The 11278-nt window shown below is 42.6% G+C and overlaps 1 long non-coding RNA gene across 12 annotated transcripts; it reads right to left on the bottom strand.

The window, feature by feature from the left end:
• Positions 1–430: 430 nt before the first annotated feature.
• Positions 431–10575, bottom strand: LOC148034425 (uncharacterized). 12 transcript variants are annotated; one of them, XR_015691075.1, is made up of 4 exons: positions 10420–10575; positions 9308–9982; positions 4918–5002; positions 468–4804 (listed from the first exon to the last, which is right to left on the bottom strand). It is a non-coding gene; the product is annotated as an uncharacterized LOC148034425 (long non-coding RNA). The 12 variants fall into 12 exon arrangements; XR_015691078.1 differs by having other exon boundaries at positions 471–4804; positions 4918–5015; positions 9727–9982; XR_015691077.1 differs by having other exon boundaries at positions 471–4804; positions 9727–9982.
• Between the last annotated feature and the right edge of the window lie 703 nt (positions 10576–11278).

Here is an 11278-nt window from a genome sequence, read left to right as displayed (position 1 = left end):
CAGCCAAGGAGATTCTAAAATCTCGGCTTGTAATTTATCCATCAGCAATTGAAATTAAAGAAATACCGAAAGGGGCGCTAGTTTTTGGGCCAACAGGGTGTCCACTGTCCAAGTTTATGAAGGTAAAGTGAGCATTTCAGTTTATGTTCATTTGCTAATTGCTGTAATTAAGTGCTTAATCGAGTTAAACCACCCTATCCGAGAAGGAAGGCTGGTTTCAGCCGCCAACTAGAAAATCCATGTTTCACACATGGCCACGCTGTACATAGATCCACAAATAATTCCAACATCCGTATCAAACAAGTCAATGCTTCAAAACAACATGGAAACCCTTGTTCACAAGTTCAAATCCTGCCTCTCCTAATGAAGTATTTGAACCTTTTCTTTATAACACTCTGAAATCAAGAGATCCTCAGCAAGAGCACCTACGATAGGTGAATTTGGTAGGTGGCCTCTAACAACCACAAACCCAAAACACCATAAGACAAAAATTTCCGATCTCTTTATCAACAAATTATTCGAGTCTACGCCATAGCAAATACATTACAACCATTTGCGCATTACCTGCTCTCCATACACATCTCTGTTCAGATTTTGAGTAATCCAAGTTTACAAGGTTTCAGGTTTTCCAGGATTTCAGGATTTATAGGATTACAAGTTTACAAGAATTTGGGAATCCAGGTTTTGAGGTTTTCCTGATAGCAAACTGTTAAATTATTGATACATTCAGACCAATATTTCCCTAGTAAACAGCATATTTTTGAGATTACAACTAGCAGACATTCGGATTTTCAAATTCTCACGAAAAGACCTGTACTTCTGCAACAAATTCCAAGTATTCCCCCAAATATGTAAAGGCTTCAGCCATCTTGCTTTTGACATGAATCTTTGAATGTCCTTTCATACACAATAAAAAGAGCAATCCACATCTGTCCTTCACCAATAGAAGCTTGCATTTGCTGTCTTTGAATTAAATAAAAGATGACCTCCTCCTTTCTCCTCATGACAACAGGCTACACACACAGCAGTCTCCTGCAACAAACCAGCACGCTCATGAAGAAAACAATCACGATTGCTTTGACACTATCATGGCACTGTTCCTCCTCCTCCTTGCGAGTCTTTTCTCTCCACCCTTGCAAATAGAGAAATTTCCCAGCACTTGCTGGTTTTCACTCTCTCTATTTCTCTATCAAACACATCCAATATCATCAACAGCAAAACAAGAACAAAATCCAGAGCTCCCTATAGCCATCTCTCTCTCTCCTTTCCTTCTCTGCTATTCCAAGCAGCTTGCTAGTCTGCTCCCGCATTTGCCTGCACACACGCTGTCAGCAACTATGATGGATTGTTTCTTTCCTTGACTGTCATCTGATTCATCTCTGACCCTCTTTGTAATCCTTCCATACCTTTGCAAAAACCATAGATTCACACAGTCAAGCTTCCCTCTCAGACATCTAACATTTGTGGCAGCCATATTCTTCTGCACGCTACTGAAAACCATTCCGTAGCTGCCCCACACTCCATGACTATAACTTAAAAGTGGCCTACTGTTGATCAAATGGCCCATAGCAACCCTGAAATGACTGCAGCTATTGCCTCAAATCTTCATAGACCTGCAGATGATCTCCACAAGATAGCGCATCCAAAACCTCTATATTCTTCTTTGCCTGCAAACTTCACGAAACAGCAGCCAATGGATGACATTCAAGAACACACAGTCACCAGAAAATTTTCCCCCTTTTCCTTCAGGAATGTTCTCTCTTTGTCTTTTTCCCCCTTTGCCAACTGGCAAATAGCGTGGAAAAGATGCAAGCTATTATTTTAAAAAACATTCACTAATACAAGCTTTGTGATGGGTATTGGTTTCAATACTTAGCATCCAATACACATATGTATTCATTCACGAAGAAACACTGAATCACAAACCCATGGTCACTGAAATTCTCCCACGAACAGGGTAATATGTTCTAGTAGTACAACAGGACCTGTGCCATTTGCAGCCACTCTAAAGGAGGTCAATTCCTCACTCTCAGAAGAGAGCATCCCAAGAGTATGATGGGGCACACCAAGTCCCCTAAAGACCACGATAAATAAATAAGAGTTAACTACAATATATGATTGGTGAGGCCAAACAAAGGCTAGAGGAGACACATATAGAAGAAGGGAAGAGTACATAGCTGCATTGAGAGATAAGAAGCAAGCACACTAGTCCCAATCAATATTATACGTCTTCTATTTGATTGATCCACCTCTCTAGGCATGGCCCCACTGGAGACATCATTCGCATCCAGGCAGCTTGTGCAACCAAACATTGAGCATGAAAATGGCAAGCACCTTTCAAAAGGATCAAGCACTCAGACCTGCCAAATCCTTCCTACACCTTTTGCCCATATTTTGTAAGAGATTAACTTGATTGACTATACCTCAAATGACCTCAAAAGAAGTGTACAATGGCACACTTACACAACCCTCCCACACCATCACACCTATTTTCTTAGATATAAAGTTGGACTAAACCGCAAATCATTCATGAGACTAAACCATGGACTATATAATGTGCACACATACACCGACCTACAGACCAACATGAAAGGAGAAAGGAGAAAGGAGAAAGAAAACAGAAGGAAGAAGTAGAAAAAGACCTCCCAACCAAGAAAAGTCGTACACTTCAATTGCAGCTGAATTCTCTCCAAGGAGAAAGAAAACAGAAGGAAGAAGTAGAAAAAGACCTCCCAACCAAGAAAAGTCGTACACTTCAATTGCAGCTGAATTCTCTCCTTCCATTGGACCACTTGAGGCATCAGCAGCACTTAGACTTACTGTAAAGCAAGCTTGAGCATTCAGGCGGCAATCCCTTTCCACATCCAGGCCAACTCACCTGTGTCATGGTTGTAGTTGGCTACAGCCTCCAACTAGAAAATCCATGTTGCACACATGGCTAAGCTGTACATAGATCCACAGATAATTCCAACATCCATATCAAACAAGTCAGTGCTTCAAAACAACATGCAAACCCTTGTTCAGAAGCAAATCCTGCCTCTCCTAATGAAGCATTTGAACCTTTTCTTTATAACACTCTGAAATCAAGTTTGTCCATGTTAAGTCTGCATGGCTGTACCTTTCAACAACATCCATCCATCCACGACGACGTGCATTTCATAGCATCCATGTCAAGGTCATCAAAAGTTGTTTGAAGAGTCTCTGCACCTTCAAAATAATAAAAGCTTATACACAAAGGAACTTCTTGCTCGTCTCCATCCAAACAAGATTTTGAACGTGTTTTCTGCAAAAAATATTCATCATGGCTGCAACAATTCCCCAGACCTGTTCCAGCAACAAACCTGCATCCTCATATGTGTGCATAATATTTATATTTTCAGTGCGCCATTTGGGTAGGCAAATACTGTGACTCTGAATCAGATTGTAGGTTTTGGTTAGATACTGTGCAAGCTGGTTTCCTGGTCTCAATCTTGACATTGTGCATGCTCCAGATGGGTATAAATATTCATCTTGGCTGCAAGAATTCCCAACCTGTTCCAGAAACAAACCTGCATCCTAATGTGTGCGCGTAATATATATATTTTCAGTACATCATTGGGTAGGCAGATACTGTGACTCTGAATCAGATTGTAGGTTTTGATTGGATACTCACTGTGCAAGTTGGTTTCCTGCCTGACATTGGGTATGCTGGACACAGGCATAAATAATGTTGTGTGTCAGGTTAAGTTCTTGATAAAAAACCATCATGTTCTAGATGCAAAATTTGGGTTTATAGTAACAAACCTGTGGCCTGATATGTGTGCGTGGCATTTATTTTTTCAGTAGGTCAATGGCTAGCAAATATTGTTGACTCGGTCAGATTGTTGGTTTTGATTAGATATTCACTGTGCAAGCTGTTTTCCTGGTCTCAATCCTGATGCTAGAGATGGGTACAAATTATGTGGTGTGTGAGGCTAAGTTCTTTATAAACGCCATGATGTTCTGGATGCAAAATATGGGTTTACAGTTGCACAAATTAGCAGATGTCAAAAGGCATATACACAATGTTTGGTTTTGCCTCAAGACATTCCTCATTGTCGAAGTGCACCAAGCGTTGAAAGAGTCTCCCGATCATTTGTTCATAGATGAAACACCAAAACCAATCATTTGCTCATAGAATATACTAAGTTCCTTGGGAGGCAACACCAACCAATAAGATTGGAACATCCACCTAGCCAGAGAATGTAACAGGATCCCTGTGAGTTAAGGCTATTAGAGGTGGTTGCAAGTTCCTTATCACCTTCTGAGGGACGCCGTTTCACAGAGACAAATTGCATACTTGTACGACCAAACCAGATTTCAACCCACCTCCTGCAGAATCAGACTCATAACCAGTTCCTAGTCAAACTCAGCCTACTAGACTAGAGAGAGAATTTGTCTGCCCAATGAACTGTGGAAGAGCATGTTAAAAGCATACTTTGTGAAGTCAAAGGCCATCTGCATCAAGTCCACCTTCAACAACAGCATTCACTACTTGCACTTACTCTTGATGAGAATTTCATGGCATCCATATTACTTAAGGTAATTGGAGGTGGTTGCAAGAGCCTCAAGAACTTCTGCCACTTGATATTAAAAATATGAATTAGAGTAAAGATCTCCCTACTTGTTGTAGGTATATTATTTTGCTCTATAACCAGGGATAGGATCAATCAGATTGGAGCATACAAGTGGCAGGCCCTTTCCACATCCAGGTTACCTCATTTGTGTCATTGAAGTCCTTTGCTATAGCCTCCACAAGAAAAGCCATGTTTTAAACATGTTCACTCTGTAGATAGAACCAAAAATAGTTCCAACATCCATGTCAAACAAGTAAACATTTCAAAATGTCATAGCATTGTGAAATCAAGCTTGTCCAGCTGGAGTGTGGATGATTCCAACCTTCAACAGAAGCTTCCACCCATGACAAAATGCATTTCAGAGCATCCATTACAATGGAAGTCGTCAAACGTTGTTGGAACAGTCTCTGCACAGAAGAACTGCTTGCTTATAAGCATCCAAACAAATTTTAAAATTGTCACCTGCAACAGATATCTATCTTGGCTGGGAAAATTACCGTGCAACTGTTCCAGAAACAAACATGCAGCTTAATGTGTGTGTAATAAATAATGTTTACAGCAGGCGATTAGATAGGTGAACACTGTGACTCTGATCCAGATTGTTGGTTTTGATGAGAAACTTGCTGTGCAAGCTCCTCTGCTGGTTTCAATCCTGATATTGCGGATACTGGAGATGGGTATAAATTCTGTGGTGTGCATGGTTAGGTTCTTGATAAAAATCATGATGCTCTGGACACAAGAATGGGCTTACAGTTGGATAACTGAGCAGATGTGAAAGGGCATAATACACAATGTTTGGCTTTGCCTCAAGAGACCCATGATGGTCAAAGGACAGCAACCATCAAGAGTCCCCCGATCATTTACTCAGATGAAACATCGAAACCAAACTCTCTTGATCAATACTCTAGAATACACTGCGTTCCTTGGGAGACCACCAACCAGACAGCTTGGGATATACAGTTAGCCAGAACATAGGATCAGGAAAAGACAAACCAGAAACCAGAAATCACACATCCTCTCATCGGAAGAAAGAGACGCTTGCTGTAAAGCAGCAAAAGAGAGCATCAGCGCCATAAACACATCTCCAACCCCATATAACATCAATAGGCTGGCATACATGCAGACCTTTTCTGCCCTACTCTTACCCTCATACAGTGTTGCTTGATTTTCAAGCAAGTGCATGAGCATGCTCACATCCACTCATAGGAAGAAAGAGGCGCATGCTGTAAAGCAGCAAAAGAGAGCATCAGCGCCATAAACACATCTCCAACCCCATATAGCATCAATAGGCTGGCATACATGCAGACCTTTTCTGCCCTACTCTTACCCTCATACAGTGTTGCTTGATTTTCAAGTAAGCGCATGAGCACGCTCACACAGAGGAAGGGAAGGGACCCCATACTTGTTAGCAGAGTATTTGTCAGCTCATGTGTGAGTCTGAGCTTGATCTGGGCTGGGCATTTTTATTAGGTATTTTAGGTATTTTTCTGGTGTGGCATTTTATGCCAGTGGAGCATTTTATGCACCAGTCGGCCAGCATTAAATGCTGTCCGACCAGCATTATTGCTCCCCACTTTTTCAGCCTATTTATACTCAGTGGCTCCTCCTCAGTCAGTCACTTCATTTCACCATCTGCAAACTCTGTGGAGAGAGGAGCCAGTGCCAGTGCCCACGCAGCCAGTGACTCACTGTTGTATGCGACTGTCTCGTGTTCAGATATATGGATTTCATTTCCCGTGCATACATCTGAGTTCTCATCTGTATCGTGTTCTTTTCTTTTCTCTTTTTGTCTTGTGTTTCAGCAGTTTATTTCAGCACATGTTTATGCTTCCACCGCTGCTCCACTTCTGACATGGTATCAGTTTTCAGGATTTGTGTTTCTGCTGTGTTTTCTTGCTGATTTCAGGACTGTTTTGTACCCCTGCTGATCAGACGACTGCTGTCGCAGCTAGGCGATCTGTTTTGGGGCTGTTTTCAGCCTGCGTTTTTTGCAGTTTTGCCATCGCCTACTACCTACGCACCCTCTGCTGCCTGCGTTTTTCATCAGCAGCTGCTGGCGACAGTTTTCTACCTGCTTTTCTCCAGTTTACAGCCTGCGTTTTGCTGATTCAGCGTCTCTCGTGGCTGGGTGACTGTTACTTCAGGCCGTTTTCTCTGTTTTTGGCAGTTTTTGACTGATTTTTTGACTTTCTGCAGCAGATTTTGTCTTCTATTGATCAGATTTTGGGTTATATTGCATGTGAACTCTCTTTTTCTGTAGTCTGTGCTTGTGTTTTGGCTGTGTTTCCTCTCTAAATTCCATCTCTTCTCTACTTCTCTTCTTATCCTCTCCATATGGCTCCTCCGTGCACTTCCACTGATGATAAGTTACATGGACTTGATTATCTCACATGGAGTGCTGTCATGAAAGCTTGGTTTGTGCATCTCGTTGGGACGGTCCTCTACAAGCTCCCCCCGGAGTTTGATGGAGTGGCCAATGCTTTGCGGACACAGACATCATCGACTCCTGCCAGTTTTACACATATGACCTCGATGCTTCTTGAGCATGAGGCATCCTTGAGATTACAGGGGCGGCTTCCGGCACATTATGGAGGTGAGGCTTATGTAGCTTCAGAGAGGGGTGACGGGAAGAAGAAGTCGAAGGCCCAGTGTTACCACTGTGGCAAGAAGGGACATTTGCGGAAGGACTGCAAGAAGTTAGCGGCTTCCAGGAAGAAGGAGCAGACGACGAAGCGGGATGCTGACTCTACCGATGAGTCCTCTCCTTCATCAAACTCCGACTCCGATCCTCCGACCAAGGTGAAGTCCCAGGCGTGGAAGGAATCCTCTTCTTCGGATCGCGGGAAGGGCTTGGTGGCCCCTTCCTCGGCTACTTTCTAGTGGTGGTGATGAGGTCATCCCTCACGACTCTCTTGTGCCAGAGAGGGAGTGTGAGCGGGTGTTCAGATGGGACAGCCGCGCCTCATCTATATTTTTATACAGGTACACAGGTTCCAAAGAGGGACGTCCCTGACGCATCGACTTCAGTCTGGCGGAATCAAATCCTGGAGCTGGGATTGACATCCAGGTTCATGATGAGCTGGTTCTCTAACAGAGGGCGGGAGGCTTTCGTCCAGAGCTCACATGAGGGGACACTTTGGCGGTCTCGCCAAAGGCAGGGAATTCATGGTCACCTATGTTCAGAGGCATTTTTGACAGGATGGTCTTGTATGCTATTTCGAGACATTGGTGATGGACACAGAGACATGCTATGATCTTCTCTATTTTCAGGTGTTTGGTACGATCGACATCGACATTAGGTTCTCTCCGAGGCACCTTGGTGATGGCTTGATCACCCATTGCTTGGGTATCCATGGTTCTACTTGGTGGTTCTATGTTATATAGTTTCTGATCCCTTTTCATTGTACTATTGTATTGTATCAGATCACTCATGATCTGAGAGAGGGTGTTAGCAGAATATTTGTCAGCTCATGTGTGAGTCTGAGCTTGATCTGGGCTGGGCATTTTTATTAGGTATTTTAGGTATTTTTCTGGTGTGGCATTTTATGCCAGTGGAGCATTTTATGCACTAGTCGGCCAGCATTAAATGCTGTCCGACCAGCATTATTGCTCCCCACTTTTTCAGCCTATTTATACTCAGTGGCTCCTCCTCAGTTAGTCACTTCATTTCACCATCTGCAAACTCTGTGGAGAGAGGAGCCAGTGCCAGTGCCCACGCAGCCAGTGACTCACTGTTGTATGCGACTGTCTCGTGTTCAGATATATGGATTCCATTTCCCGTGCATACATCTGAGTTCTCATCTGTATCGTGTTCTTTTCTTTTCTCTTTTTGTCTTGTGTTTCAGCAGTTTATTTCAGCACATATTTATGCTTCCAGCGCTGCTCCACTTCTGACAATACTAACATGGGATAAGTTTAGGGAATGGAAACTGGAGCAGGGACAAGATCTGTCATCCACTGTCACCCTGAGAGGGAGCTCTAACATGGGGATGGGACTGGGAGGCTATAGAGATGGAACAGGAAGCTAGAAAATGACTGTCCAGTTTTATTATGAGGGACCATCTGCACAGCCTCCCGGAGCAGTAAAGGAGATCCATAAGTCCAACAAAAAATCAGAAATGCATAATTCTAACCCTCTTACAGTATCAATGAATGTATATCCAGATCTTTGCCTCAGCTCTTGCCTCATGTAGATTAGAAGAATATCCATGTTTGATGAGGATGCAGGAGCAGAGAAATAGACACTCCTTTCCTTGTGTTTGCAAGAAGGGTAAGTGAGGCTGTCCATATCCTTTTTAATATACGATACATTGAAAGGCACACACTCGTTCAAAGTAACAGTACCTCCAAATCTTTGCATCACATCCAACGCATCAGTGAAGTGATGATAAATATGGTTTCCCCTTTCAAAGTGAACTAGCTAGATCAGAAAGGAAGTGTGCCTCTTCGAGATGGAGACCAATAGCATCATCGCTCGAACAAATGAGCCAAAATAAGACCAGCTTTCGACATGAGGCACTCATCAATATTGAAAAGTCACTTAGAAAAGTACTGGCACTAAAGAGCTCAAGCTCCTCTGATACTCAGATTAAATTCGAAACTTTCTATTTCCGCCCCTCTTATCCTGTCTGGTTCACAATGCTTGCAGCATAATGAGGATAGAGAATGTACCAACATGCCTTCTGAACCATGATGATCAGTAGTTCACCTACCTTTCAATTCAACTGCCACCAGTGTCGGGTAATGGTTGTAATCCCATTGACTGCCAGAGGCACAACAGGTAAAGAGACTCCTTTTCCTGAACTCTCCTATCTAGATTAGATCTGACCGAGCTTTCAAGCCAGAACAATTTGGCATCATGATGACAGAGTGGATGACATACAGCCCAATTCAATTTCATAAGCAACGGTTCAAAGAACTGCAGCTGAACGTAACTGCAAAAACACTAGTTTAGGAATTCACATTTAAGCTCCGCCATAAGTTAGTTTCAAAATCACCAGATTCGAATTGTAACTATGTTGAATGCTACAAGGACAAAATCACCGGATTCAAATTGTAACCGTGTCGATGTTATACAGTGACATCGACACAAAAACATTGGAACACACGACATTTGAAACATGTCCTGTACCTTCTGACTCGAAATCAAATCCTTTCTCGTCTTTTTGTCTGAGCTGTTTCTAGAAGCTGGAGAAGGTTTATACGAAAATCACATGCCGTTAGGTTTGGAGGCTTTCGTGAGTTACTCCACAATCCCTGATTAAATAAAGATCTCTGCTGGTATCCCACAAGTTAGGACAATCAACGGATCAACTGTCGCACAAAATCCAGGGCAGCACAGTGTGACTCCCCCGGGATATGTTCGTCGCATGCATCCGAGATGTCATCTGTAATGAGTACGAGCTTACGTGACTTAGAATGAGGTTTGGGACCAGAAACATGAAAGCAAACGCAACGAAGCAGAACCAAGAACATGCTGCAAACGCACAGAGGCATGCACGACACCACACCATGAGGGGGGATAAATCGCCCCCTCAACAGACCAAAAGTCTTCTCGCTTTATTGCCTTGTAGGAGATCCACCCGGTGAGCGCACCCAGGGGAAGGATCTCTCTCCTCTGATGTTAGATGCTTGGTAAAATACAATCGATCAACGGCTCTTCAGATCGCTAAGGAATGATTTGCTGGATTGTGCGAGAACGCAAGGTGGACGGCAAAACCTAGTTTAGCAGACTGTTCGTTTGGTAGACTGCTTCTTATCATAGCTGCTTTCAACAAACAGGCTCTCCATATTCTCTCTCTTCCTCAAACGCCTTGCTACGTACCTTCGCGTCGCCCTCGCTGAGAGTCTCGTCCTGATGACTCCTGTGTGTGCTTCGCCTGCTGAGTTTATCCCACACACTCGTCCACGAACGTGGAATCAGACGGATAGAATTGGTATGATTTCATCGTATATACACGGCAACAAAATCCCAAAAACGCATGATTCTTTTACAAGTCGTAATGTTGCAGGTTTTATGCGTTTATAAAAAAATTATTAGATAACCTTTTTTTATTTTTGATAAATCACAACATTGACAATCAAATATAATTATTTATTAATAGAATTTAACATACTGAGATTAAATTTATGCTTTGCTCATACAACTTGTGATTGGAGGTCACATGACGCTTCTTAGCAGTCGTTTGGCATTTCTTTCCAACCTTGATCTACGCTTATTCATGTTTCAGCATCATCCAATGATTAAAATCTCTCATCTCAACCCATCCCCTTCTCTCATAGAATCAACCATGGAAACACACAACAAGAGGAGAGAGGAGAGAAAAGAGAGAAAGACTAAAATTTGAAATTTTGATTCCCTTGATTATTTTCGGAATGGATTGAAGCAATGGGAAGCTTGAAAATTGTTCATCTTGCTGCCCTCTCCATTCTTCCCACCTCTCTCCATTTGAAAAGCTACCAAATTGGGAAATGAAAATGTGCTCCCCCCAAGTCGTTCAATTTTTTAGAGTTTAATTAGTCATTAAGCTTTAATCCTAAAATAATTAGTTCAATTTTTGGGTTTTCACACTGTATGCAAGTGGTTTTTTGTCGAACAAAGGCCCAAATAAACTCCAATTCAAGATCCAATTGGCTAGTGGCTTCACAACATCAAAATCTATCAACCTGGCCTCCATTACGCA

The sequence above is a fragment of the Lygodium microphyllum genome, chromosome 6, assembly GCF_053477565.2.
Source record: "Lygodium microphyllum isolate KBCC chromosome 6, Lygodium_microphyllum_v1.1.10, whole genome shotgun sequence".
In the NCBI taxonomy this organism is placed as follows: domain Eukaryota; kingdom Viridiplantae; phylum Streptophyta; class Polypodiopsida; order Schizaeales; family Lygodiaceae; genus Lygodium; species Lygodium microphyllum.
The sequence above is the reverse complement of the archived record's forward strand: the minus strand, read 5'-3'. Positions and strand labels throughout refer to the sequence as shown.